The sequence below is a fragment of the Triticum aestivum genome, chromosome 7B (assembly GCF_018294505.1).
Source record: "Triticum aestivum cultivar Chinese Spring chromosome 7B, IWGSC CS RefSeq v2.1, whole genome shotgun sequence".
NCBI lineage: Eukaryota > Viridiplantae > Streptophyta > Magnoliopsida > Poales > Poaceae > Triticum > Triticum aestivum.
This window is the reverse complement of record NC_057813.1, coordinates 124189331-124202765: the sequence shown is the minus strand read 5'-3', so window position 1 is coordinate 124202765 and position 13435 is coordinate 124189331.

The following is a 13435-nucleotide window of genomic DNA, read 5'->3' as shown; positions in this document are numbered from 1 at the left end:
GTTCAACTTATGTAACCAACGTGTTAAGATTCTTCTTTACAAATGAAAATTGTGAAGCCTCTCCTAGAGTTCTGAAGAAAAAAAGGGTCAATGTACATTTTCTTAGTTTTGAAGAATTACCGTCGACCAAAAGTTTATTGGTGGTTGTCTCAACTCTCAAAATCTCACCAATGGAGCTGCATCAGTTTAGTTGAAACACGGGGTTTAGGGTTTTGCGTGGGTGGTTGACATCCAGCCTCACGTCTCAATATATAGATGATCACAATTACAATTACATACGTATACAAATACATGTACAAGGACAATATACTAGACCCTTCTTTACAAGTTTCCTATCTTGCTGATCACCTATGCCTTAAGAATTCCAGTTTGGGCATGTATTCTAGCTGAATTAGTTCTCGTGTTGGAGTATATTATCTTGGACATTAAGCTTTGCCAGCCATATAAGACAGCTTATACTATCCTATATTTCTAATTAACTACTGTGTATAGGGACTGAAAAATAGCTATCATACTTATACTTGGCCGCCACTTACCAGCTTAACCTTGACTGTTTAAATCTTTTTTGCAGTTTGACATGGCAGACTTGCTACATACAGTTTAACATGATCCTCATACTTCATTTGTTGTCAATGCAGCAGCTATGTACCGCTGGTATATGAAAGGGGTGCGTAATATAGATATTTCGTTATGTGATTTTCAAGATTTTTTTAGGTCTATATAGTGTTATGTCTTCGCTATATATTCTTCGCCGTTTTTTCCCTTCATTTGGTCTCACACATGTAATCTTCAAGGACTGGATTGACACCAGCGCATATCCATTCCAACATATTAGCGTTGCAATGGTTTTGACTGGGGAATATATAGTGTAATAACTCTTTGTTAGATCATATTGGTGCTCGCAGTTGCACAATGATGTGAGAACCAAGAAAAAGTGAGATATTATCGTTGCCATTTATTTTACATAAAAAGGGTCTTTGTAGGGTTGCTGATTAATTGTTCCTGCTGCCATACACAATGGTGAGCTATATATTTTGATACTATATATTCATGTGTTTCATTTTTGAAAGAAAATAATAGCATATTTTAATGCAGCAACGCGTGGGGTATCACCTAGTTCATATAGTGCATGCAACCACGTAAACAAATTCAACGTAGATGAAACATCAAACAATGAATTTAGGTGATAGTTCATGAGACAGACTGAATCCGAACGAAAAGACATTGTTCACCGGATTACTAAAACAAAATAACAGAAAAGATGGGGAGAGGGAAAGATCACCACTTCTTTGTCGTGCTTCCCTTGTGGTCAGCGGCGTGGCATTCCATCTGCTCCGTGTACGCGCCCTCTGCGGGAGGATCGTCATCATCGTTGACATCGGAGCTGGTGGTGCCGCTCTCTGATGTGGAGGAACTGTAGCCTGCCAGACGGTGGAGAGTAAAGCTCTGCTCTCCGGCATGGTGTGAGGCCATCTTCTTGGTGCTGTCATTCTCCCTCGCAAGGCGCTCTGATATGTCTCCAACGTATATATAATTTATGAAGTATTCATGCTATATTTGCATGAGTTCTATCTGGTTTTGGTCCACTTTTATATTATTTTTATGGACTAACTTATTAATCTAGTGCCCAGTGTTAGTTCCTATTTTTTCACATGTTTTTGTTTCGCAGGAAAACCATAACTACCCACAGGCCGGGGGGGGGGGGGTGGCACCCCCTGCGGCGTTCCATGCAAGCTTGTGGACCCCTGAGACTCCTCCTGATTTGAATATTGAGAAACTCCCAAAAAGTAACCTAGAACTTTTACTCCACCGACGCAAGCCTCTGCTCCGAAGCGATCTCATCTAGAGGCCTTCTCCGACACCCTGCCAGAGGGGGAAACCATTGAAAAGGCCATATTCATCATCCTTGCGGCCTCCATGGTGAGGCGTGAGTATTTCATCCTTGGTACTAAGGGTTTGTACCAGTAGTTATGTGTTTGATCTCTCTCTCTCATGTTCTTGATTTGACATCATGAGCTTTATCAAATATAATTAGATCACATGATGTTCACCTCCCTCTCTTATTTCATGGTGAATTGAGTCTTGCTCTTTGAGGTTTGTTTATGTTGGATTGAATAATTTGGATTTTAGATCACTTGATGCATGTCTAACTCACGGATTCCCGTGGTGACAATGGGGTAATCTAGGTAACGTAAGAGTTGATTGATATGTATCATATGGTGTTGTCGTAGTACAAGCTCTAGAACTATCTGTGACACTTTGTGGTGGTACATAAGATGGATTGGAAACATGACTTTGAGGTGGTTTACTACCTACATGATTTTATCCTACATTCTCCGAGAGGAATCGAGACTTCAGAGTAATTCTATCCACACTTTGAGGGATTTGCAGGTGATTCAATTATCTTAATGTTGTTGAAAGATTGCAATAGCAAAAGTGTGAAGCCTAGGCCTTCTTTCTAAGCATCGAGACACCATTTTGCTCGCCTTTTGTTACTTGCTACCCTGCTGTTATTTGTTCAGATTATAAAAATCTATTTCTACCATCCATATACACATCTATCATAATCGCTTCGCTGAACTAGTGCACCTATACAACTGACAATTGTATTGGGTGTTTTGGGGACACATGGGACTCTTTGTATTTGATTGCAGTATTCTTTGAGACAGAACCATCTTCATCCTATGCCTACCACTGATTGATAAACCTAACGTCAACCACTTGAGGGATATTTGCTACTGTCATACAAAACTCTGCGCTTGGAGGCCCAACAAAGTTTACAAGAGTAAAGTTGTGTAGTAGACATCATGCTCCGAAGCCTCAAGCCCGAGGCGGGGCGCCTTCATATTCTTCCGCCGGAGTCGCCTGGCGTGAGTCTCGGCTGTGGTGAGCGAACGCCGCATCACCTCCTGAAGGAGCGCCTCCTCTGGATCCACCGGCATGGAGCGTGCACGTTGCCGGAATGAGGCGGGCTCAGCCGCAGTAGTCGCCCGCTGCCGCTCGGGCACGGCGGCCTTGGCCTTCGACTTCGGCATGCCCATGCGCACCGGAACCGAGGGCATGAGAACCCAATGCTGCCCGAGCGGTGTCAGAGCCGGAGGAGAAGGGGAGGAAGGTGCCCTGCTCCAGATCTGGATTGGAGCAGAGGGAGAAGGGCGAGCGCTTGTGCAAGCATTGAGACGGGGCAACCTGGAGGATCTTGCGGCGGAAGCCACTGAGCTCAAGCTTCCACCCATGTCCAGCTGTGACCACTTGATGGCAATGTAGAGCACAAGCTACTTGCCGTCGGGCGCATCGCTCCCAGAGTTCTTCTTCACAAGGTCGTCCCTGTACTGCCGGACTCGTCGCCGGAGTTGGCCATTGCGGAGGAGGCGAAGAGATTCGGATGGGAGAGGGGAGAGAAGAAGGCGAATGGATTGAGAACGACTAGGGTTCGTCTGAGGGTGTGCGGTTTTGTGGGGACGGTGGTGGAGACGGCGTGGCCCATAGAGGGCCAGGCCTACGTGGCGAGTGGGCCCGAGAATGTCCGGACCTCCCCATATCTGCCCTAGATATGGGCCGAATATGGGTAGTGCTTGTCAGCCTGGGCTTTTAGGCTGGATATTAGTAGCCCGGTTGGGTGCCATTTTTTGGTCCCGACAGGCTGTGTGGGCGTTTTAGTTGGGTATGGGGGTCCAGTTGTAGATTCTATAATGTACTAGAGGCTAACATGCACTTCACCAGGCCGTTGTTCACTCGTGGGATCTTTTTCTCTAGCAGGTTATTGTGGTTGGTTGTTTCATTTTAGTTTTACCTACGCTGACTTAGGTTTATTTATTGTCTAGTGGTGTTTTTTTCATTGATATATTGTGTTGGACTGTTGTTGGAGATGATTGAGAGGAGTTGTTAGGTGTGTGGTTGTGGAGTACTTGCATGTTCTGACCTTGGTGTCAGCCGGCTCATGAAGTTCCTGCTCACTCAAATTAGCTCCCTGCTCCGCTTACTCGCTTAACTTTTTTTTCTCCCTCCACGCTTAGCTTAGAAATAGCGCGAAAAAATCGGCTATAGTATTTTTTTATTTGAAGAAGTTCATTAAATCAAAAGAACTTCACATACTCTAAAACAATTGGATTTTAAAATGCGGGGATTAAAAAATGAAATATACAAAAAATGTTTGCACATTAACAAAATATTAGTACATTTTGAACATTATTTACATATTTCAAATAGGTTTGCAAATTAAAAATGTTCACAGACTTAAAAAATGTTTGCTAACTTTAAAAGTAATCATGAGTTCTATAAAATTTCATGAATTATTAAAAATATTCATAATTTCCAAAAAAATCATAGTCTTTAAAATATGCATGACATTTAATAAATATTCATGAATTACCATGTTAAAAATAAATAAATAAGAAAGAGTAGTAAATCGAAAAAAGGAAAATCAAACAGGAAATTGAAAGAGCAGAAAAAACCAAAGACAGAACTAATAAAATAGGTGAAATATAGAAAATAAAAAGTAGGCAATATCTTCTGAAACCGAAAAAATCAGCAAGCCCAAAGACACTCAAAATCTAGGGATATAGTATATTGAAAGATAGACCAGATTAAATTTATTCTAAGTATATTTTGTGTGAAAACAACGAATGCCATATATTAAGGGCCCATCCGGAAGTCCTCCCGCTCGGCGCTTCTGCATCTTGTAACACCCCAAAAATTTGACCATGTTTTGGTTATTAAAATTTTGCCACGAGATTAAAAAATTTACTTTATAGTTTTTTCTTTTAATTTCAGAACCCCTCTTTTTTTCTTTGATATTGTGGCGTTTTTACCCCAAGTAAAAACTTTCCAAGATTATCATTGGACTTGTATATCCTCTCAAGAAATATAATTCTTTTATCAGTAGGTTTATTTGCATAATTGTTTTTCCTGAGCTTTATTCTTTTAAAATGATTTTTCATAAGTTTTAGGACCTCTTTTGCACTGCAACTATTTGATAAATACATTTAAAATTTTGACCAAATTTTGGGGATGACATATGATGTCCCTAAATCACTTTTGTGCAAAAATATATTTTTGTCATGGGAGATATAGAGCTCTACCCCAAAGTTTCAGAACTAGTCCAGTTGGTACCTTTGCAATACAACCCCTTTAAATAATTCTTTAAAAAGTCTACCAAGTATTTGGAGATGAAAGTAGATGCATATAATTCATTTTTATGCAAAAACCCATGTATGTTCTTTGCAAGATTTGAGCAAATCATCCTCTTTTGCTCTCTGGACCAGATTGGCATTTTCTACTGCCTGCAACCCTATTTTATTTTGCTCTAATACCCATGATCTTTCTCCTACTTCTAAACCACCCTACAAAACCCTTAAGTCCAGGAGAGTGGCCCCATGGGAGTATTTTTGGTCCATAAAATGATAGCCTTTAGTTTCTGTCCATATTTGGTTTTCTCAAAAACTTGAACTGACAAGTTTCTGGCCTTGACTAACTAACCTTGCCACCATCACCTACACCTAATGAGACATTGATTTGGAGATTTTGGCCACCCCAAGAAATGCCTAGATGCCCTTGGCATTTCATCGAGCAGGTTAGGAGCATGGCCAGTTTTGGCATACTTTTGGACTTGCATTATGAAGTTGCCCTAATGGGCTTACCAGCATGTCTATTAGCTCCCATATGATCTTTGGCCTAGTCATGTTTGGTTGTAGAGGCAACAGAGGGGCATAGAGCGCGCTAGCATTGCGTCGAACACCTAACATGCGTGCGCTGGGCGCGCCCAAAGCGCACGTTTTGCACGCGCGTGCACCGAGTCGCTGCGTCCCACTGCCGCCTCCCCGTGCTCGTTCTGGCCACTCCCCTCGCACAGCCAGCACGCTCGACCCCTCCTCGCCGCAGAACCGCCCTGGCCCCCTCCTGGCGCCCTACAGCGCCGTCGTCAGGTCGGCCATGGCAGCAAGCGGGCGGCCGCAATAGCCCCTGCCATGGATGGCGCCGCCCGAGACACACGCGTACACCAGCTGCCCTTGGGAGCAGTCCGAGCTCATCCAGAAGCTCGTCTGCAAGCGCTCGTCGCCGCCATGTCCCCCTGCAGCAACAGAACGGCGGTTCACCGTCGAGCTTATCCACGGCAGCCGTAGAGACGACCCTGGCCGCCTATAAAAGGACCCCCGAGCTCAACCGAGTCCTCAGGCAACCTCAGGCCACTCCTCCAGAGCCCCCATAGCCAGCCATCGACGGCGGGAAGCCTTCTTCCTCGTCTCCGGCCGATTCGGCCGCCGCCCCCTCCGGTCCCGTCCGTCGCAAACAGAGTCTACCCCACCCTTCCAGCACCACCGTTCGACTCCCCATGGCCTTGCAGAGCCTCCCAACCTCTCAAACACGATCGGGAGGCACCGTAGCCCAAATCCCTAATTCTCCCGAAGCCACCGTCCGCCACAAAGCTCGCCGCTGGTGACTCCCTTCACCCCCGCCAGCCGTTCGAACACCGGGCGGACCACCCTGGACCCGCGGATCCATCCCCGCCCTCAGAACCCCGCGGGGAACCACCGTTCGTCGACGGCGATCGTCGAAGTCCCGCCTCCGCTCGGGCAGAGGAAAAGGAGGGAGAGGCGACTGGTCAAACCTGACCAGTGGGCCCAGTGGACCCACTGTCAGTAACCCACGCGCCAGTCCATGCTGGATAAGTGAAAGAATAAAGTCTCGAGTACGCTCCCCCCCCCCCCGAACCGTTTTTCTTTTTTTCAGTTTTATTTATTTATTTATTAAAAACAGAATTTGACTGAAACTTTGACTGGCCATAACTTTTTAAATATAACTCCAAATGAGTTGATTCTTCTTCCTACCTTCCCCAAATTTTGTCTAGTTTATTTTAATATTTATTTGAAAAAAATTCAGACAACTTTTTTGTACTGTTTTGAAACTATGGTTTAATTTGAATATTTTCAGAAATAGGATTTTGATGAAGAAGAAAAATTTCAAAAGTTTTAGGATGCACCCTGCCTCTACACAACTTGAAGGCAAGCATTATGAACCCTGGCATAATGTTGTCGTGTGTTGTTTGATACAGTTACAACACGCCTCATCTCGGGGTTTGCGTTATTTTTATGTGATGAGATGAACATACTCATAAGTGCATATTGATGATTCCGTGCTATTGGGATTTGATACGTTGTGCTAGCATTCGCCCTCGTATGACTTTCATGCCTATCGGAAGAAATCCAGGAGAGCCTCTGTCTTGGGTAGACACTAGCTTGTCTCCGATCTTCGTCGAGACGGTTGAGTCCGGTATGGCATAGTAAGGTATGATGAGTGGTGATTCTGCCTGTTGGTTGAAATATATTTGTTATGCTAATCATGCAGGGAATACTTAAACCTCCTGAGTCGACCGTAGATCGAGTCTTGTTCCAGTAACCCCCATACTTGTTTCGTACTACCACTTGTCCCTGTCATCGGAAGGGTATGGTTCAGTAAGTTGTCAACCCCTTTCTAGCACACACCATACAGAGAGGCCATGGTGGAAGATACCGGCTGCATCCGGTAGGCATGCCACCTGGTCCGGGGGCATGGGTGTTTCCGATTGTAGCCGAGGGGTAGCTCCCCTAGTTTGCGCGCGTTATAAATTTTGTGATCCCATGCTACTCGAGGTTGTAGTCTTCCCACTTAGAGTTTTGCTTAATGAGTGTCGTGGGTGATTCCAGGCACCGGTAAGTCAGGCTGGTGTGTGCGGTCAGGTGTGTTTTCAATTAAAATACCGTAGGCGGAATTAGTCCGGATGGACTAACGGAATCCGTTACTCGTGGGTAAAGAGTACACCCTCTGTAGAGATTATATCTATTCGAATAGCTGTGTCCATGGTTAAGGACTACAGTCTGGGATGGGTCAAGTGTCGGTCTTAGTGTCGGTCTTCGGAGGAAAAACTACTAAACCAAAACATGGATCATGGCTTGTGACTCATAATGATTATGGTTATTATTATTATTATGGACAAACCCTTTATGTTATTTTAATTATTGAGTATCCCTGGGAAGGTTCTACCTCCTGGATATTCACCGTGATTATTTCCTTATAAGCCCTTTATGTGGTGTCGCACGGACGCCCGACTGTGGCATGCTTGTTATTTCTATTATAAGCCCTTTATGTGGTGTCGCTCAGACGCCCGACTGTGGCCTGTTTGTCATTTAAATTACTTATAAGCCCTTTATGTGGTGTCGCTCAGATGCCCGACTGTGGCCTACTTGTCACTTAAATTACTTATAAGCCCTTTATGTGGTGTCGCTTAGACGCCCGACTGAGGCATGCTTTATATCATTACCCTTTCGAGGCGTCGCTTCAGACACCCGATTGGTGCATTTTATTTCTACTCCATTATTGCATATTCATGTTGTACATAAATAACCTACGTGCATGCATCAAGGATTTTATTTTGTGTCTGACGTTGTGATCATAGAATAGTTTAGAGCATGATTATCATTTGCATATTATACCTGTGCTCATAATGTTTGCGAGTACATTCAAAAGTACTCACTGGTTTGTCCCTGGGTATTGTCTTGGCCAGATTTCTTGCATGGAGAGGAGCGTTGCGCTGACAGCCCCGGAACCCACGCACTGGTGATAGCAGTCTCGCGAAGATACGAGTTATCCAGGTCAGCTGTTCCTGTGGGAAATGGGGTTCCACAGATGCTGATGAACCACCAACCGCTTCCGCCATCAACCACTAGAAACCTCGTGTTTACTCATAGGCCAGAATGGTCTTGTACTACATGCTATGTATTTTGCTTGGAGTTTTTGTATCAAGTTTGTGTCTCGCCAGCTAATAGTAATCCTGGGGCTGGTGAGCACAAGGGCCATTTTCTGGGAAATTAATATCCCAAAAATCCGGTCCTGACAAACTTGGTATCAGAGCCAGGCTGACCATTGGCTAATCCTATCTTAGCCAGGTCAATAAACCTAGGTTAACCAATCTATCAGACCTTAACCTAACCCCAACCAAACTTCTTGTCTAAGATAGCCACACAATGACCCCGACACCTTTTGGCAGTCAGTGCCCAACCTATCAGCCTAGCCTGTCGATCACGCGCCAGTGACCGACACCTAAATTTTCTCATTCGCAAGCGTGCGAAGGAAGACCCCGTCCCCTTTTTTCTATAAAAAGGGCACGCTAGCCTCAACACAGCACAGCACAGCCTCTTCCCCAAACCGAGCTATAATGCCTGGCCCCGTCATGCACAATGATACCACAGCAACCAACCTTGGAGGTTTCGTGACCGTGCTAGCAAACCTCACCTGCCGTGCCTTTGCATTAGAAGAACCCCCAGAATATGTTGTGTACCAAGGACCCATGGGCGGTGAGAGACGTCAATTCTGGGCCACTGTGCACATCTATGGTAGGGGTCTATCGCCAGAACACCCATACAGGTTCACCGGAAGGACAACTTCCTTTGAGCCACAAGCCATCCAACTAGCTGCTCGAGAGGCTGTAGTTCAACTCCGGCACTTGTCGCCCAGAGTTAACTGTCGCTCGTTAAACTACTACCCCAGCCGTGACGGGTATGGTAGGCCACGCCAAGTTGCCAACGGAGATCACAAGACAGATCCTGCTTTGTTGCATCTAGTGCGCTATGTAGGTGCGCTAGAGGAACTGTTTGATCAAATCACCCTTGATCTGATCACAGCTCGTGGAGAACTGGTTCACCGAGCCCCGGCGAGAGGATAAGATGAGCCCGACACCGACAACCCAGTCGTGCTATTCGGACACCCGATAGAGTCCTTGAGGTCCACCCCAGCCATCGACCAAAATACTTTGGTGTCCCCAGAAGTGCTTCGTCGCCTTTTGGGAACACGCTCCAGCGGGATTGTGGCCAACAATCCCCGGGATGGTCATCATCGCTTCCCCGACCCGGCAGCCCCTCAACCCTCTCCAGCTAATCCCGACAGTGAAACCCGTGGAGAAGCCTCGACGTCCACAATGCACGCCCTCTTAGATATAAACGAGGTAGACTAAGTCACTCGAATAGTACTGAGTCTCAGTATGTCCACGCCCTGTAATTGTGTAATCTTGTATCTCCATTAATAATCGCAGCCTGCATGTGTGCCTCTGTTTTAAATAGTAGCCTTGCATACATATGATAGCGTGCGGTTGCATTTTTTTTATTATTCCGGACACAGTTACCAAAACCACCCCGACGGCACCCACAGTAGTATGTCACTTTTGTGAGATATGTGTATCTGTAGCTTTGACCCCGACCCCATAGAGTCGATTCGACAAACTAGTTACCCTTCACCACGGTAAATAATCCAGCCCCGATACTTTATAAAAGGCCACCTCGTGACCTTGCCAAGTATCCCTCACATTGTGCACAACTCTCACGGCCATTTCTTTGCCATTCCGAGCCCTAGTATTTACCTGAGAACTCCAGATGCAACCCCGGGTAGTTTTGTTAAAATATTGTGGGACTTTACCTGCAGTACCATAAGTGCTATCCACCCACCCCAGTACGAGTTGCTCAAATCGAGGATCACCCCATCCACCTCGAAATATTGGGCAGTGGTGCACATCCCTTCTGCAAACCCAAACCAAGACCCAACGAAAGTTTCCTTCATGGGGAAATCTATGCCGAATCCGCATATGGCCATACAAGCTGCTGCATATGAAGCGCTTGCTCGCCTTCGATTCGCGGTACCCTACGCCAGCGATCGAGGGTATTATTACTTTCCGAGTCGTGCAGCACCCGGAGAAGTAGCATCTTTTCCCGGTGGACGAATTGAGAGAGACCCAGTACTGGCCAACCTTGCCCAGTATGTCATCGCTCAAGAGCGTTTAACCCAACGAGTGATGGGTTATCTCCAAAGCCTCGCTGATTTAAACCCTCAGATCGCCATCGGCAGACCACTGAGGCCCGGCCAGGAGAGGCACATTCATCGACTAGTCAACCCGCTTCCTCCGATAGAAGAAGAGTGTGCCCCGATTCCAGAGACTTTTTCTCAGGACCCTGTCCACTTACCGTTGACATTGTAGATGTCACTGCTATGTTTATTGTCCCAACATTTATTTATGTGTTGCAACTTATGCGTGGTATGCAAAATTTGTGCGATGTATTAAGTAATTTTTATTGCAATTAATGTGAGTTGTTTTTACTGCAGTAAAATTTTATTAACTGTTTTCACTCTCGGTAAATCCTGAAGTGAGATTCTTTCCCTGAGTTGTTGCAGCATATATCTCTTCACGACAAAGATTTTTTCTCTATTCACGCAGCACCATAACAACAAACTCACAACCCCAACTACTCGACCAAGTGCAAATACTCGTGGACATTTATGCACCAAACTAATCACCTCCCTAACACCCCACAGTCTCAGAGGGAGAGATTTGTGAGTAATTACTCCGGTACAAGTTACCTCCGGCACCCTGACAGCAGTTAGCACCTGACACCGCACCTAATCCTCATGATCACCGCAACCGGGGAGAGCTAACACTCGAGCGGCAGCATCACGACGATCATCGAGGATCATCACGCACAGGAGCACGGAGAACCCCAGCAATGCCGCCAACCCTCCGCACATCAGGACCACGTACCAGTCCGGCATCACCTCCGCCAATAGAGCTCGTTTCGAGCTCCTGCAAACAAAAATGGAGGAGAAGGGAGGAGGAGGAGAAGCGAGGCCAGGTGTGAGGAAGAAGAAAAGAGCACCTCAGTCGTTTTATAGCTCGAGATCGATGTACGATGGGCGAAGTCCACCAGCGCTGCTCGTCGCCCGATCGCCGGTGTTTGGAGGCGAATCCGCGAGCAATGCCGACAGTGCACTGGCCCGCGAGGTGAGTGCACGCTGCGCCAGCAGCTAGCACGCCGCGCACTACCGCAGTACGGCCTAGATGCCCTATGAGCTAGACGTCGCCGGTGGAGAAAGCACGGGAAAGCGCGTGGGAGAGAGGAAGAAGAGAGAGCCAGAGGTAGAGGAAGAGACCGACAGTGGACCCCGGGTCCACCTGTCAGCCACAGAGAGCACTGTGCTCTCGGGTATGACCAGCGTATTTTCAGTAATTTAGAAGTTTATTCTAAATTTACTGTCACCAATAGTAGAAATTTACTGAAAAATTTTCCATGCGACGCCAGCTTGCCACACTGTAGTTTTGCACCACTTATTGCCCACTCACCATAGCTACATTTTAATTACATGAGTGGGATGGTTATTTTTGTGATAGTAGGATTAAAAAATTTCAAAACAACCCTTAGCAAATCTCGAGGAAGAGATTTTTTAAGGGGGTAGTGTTGTAACAACCCAAAAATTTGACCAGGTTTTGGTTCTTAAAATTTTGCCAGGAGATTAAATTTTTTACTTTATAGTTTTTTCTTTTGATTTTAGAACCCCTCTTTTTTTTTCTTTGATATTGTGGAGTTTTTACCCCAAGTAAAAACTTTCCAAGATTATCATTGGACTTGTATATCCTCTCAAGAAAAACAATTCTTTTATCAGTAGGTTTATTTGCATAATTGTTTTTCCCGAGCTTTATTCTTTTAAAATGATTTTTCATAAGTTTTAGGGCCTCTTTTGCACTGCAACTATTTGATAAATGCATTTAAAATTTTCACCAAATTTTGGGGATGACATATGATGTCCCTAAATCACTTTTGTGCAAAAATATATTTTTGTCAAGGGAGATTTAGAGCTCTACCCCAAAGTTTCAGAACTAGTCCAGTTGGTACCTTTGCACTACAACCCCTTTAAATAATTCTTTAAAAATTCTACCAAGTATTTGGAGATGACAATAGATGCATATAATTCATTTTTATGCAAAAACCCATGTATGTTCTTTCCAAGATTTGAGCAAATCATCCTCTTTTGCTCTCTAGACCAAATTGGCATTTTCTACTGCAACCCTATTTTATTTTGCTCTAATGCCCATGATCTTTCTCCTGCTTATAAACAACCCTACAAAACCCTTAAGTCCAGGAGAGTGGCCCCATGCATGGGAGTATTTTTGGTCCATAAAATGATAGCCTTTAGTTTCTGTCCAGATTTGGTTTTCTCAAAAACTTGCACTAACAAGTTTCTGGTCTTGACTAACTAACCTTGCCACCATCACCTACACCTAATGAGACACTGATTTGGAGATTTTGGCCACCCCAAGAAATGCCTAGATGCCCTTGGCATTTCATCGAGCAGGTTAGGAGCATGGCCACTTTTGGCATACTTTTGGACTTGCATTATGAAGTTGCCCTAATGGGCTTACCAGCATGCCTATTAGCTTGCATATGATCTTTGGCCTAGTCATGTTTGGTTGTAGAGGCAACAGAGGGGCATAGAGCATGCTGGCATTGCGTCGAACACCTGACGTGCGTGCGTTGGGCATGCCCAGAGCGCACGTTTTGCACGCGCGCGCACCGAGTCGCCGCCTCCCACTGCCGCCTCCCCGCGCTCGTTCTGGCCACTCCCCTCGCACAGCCAGAACACC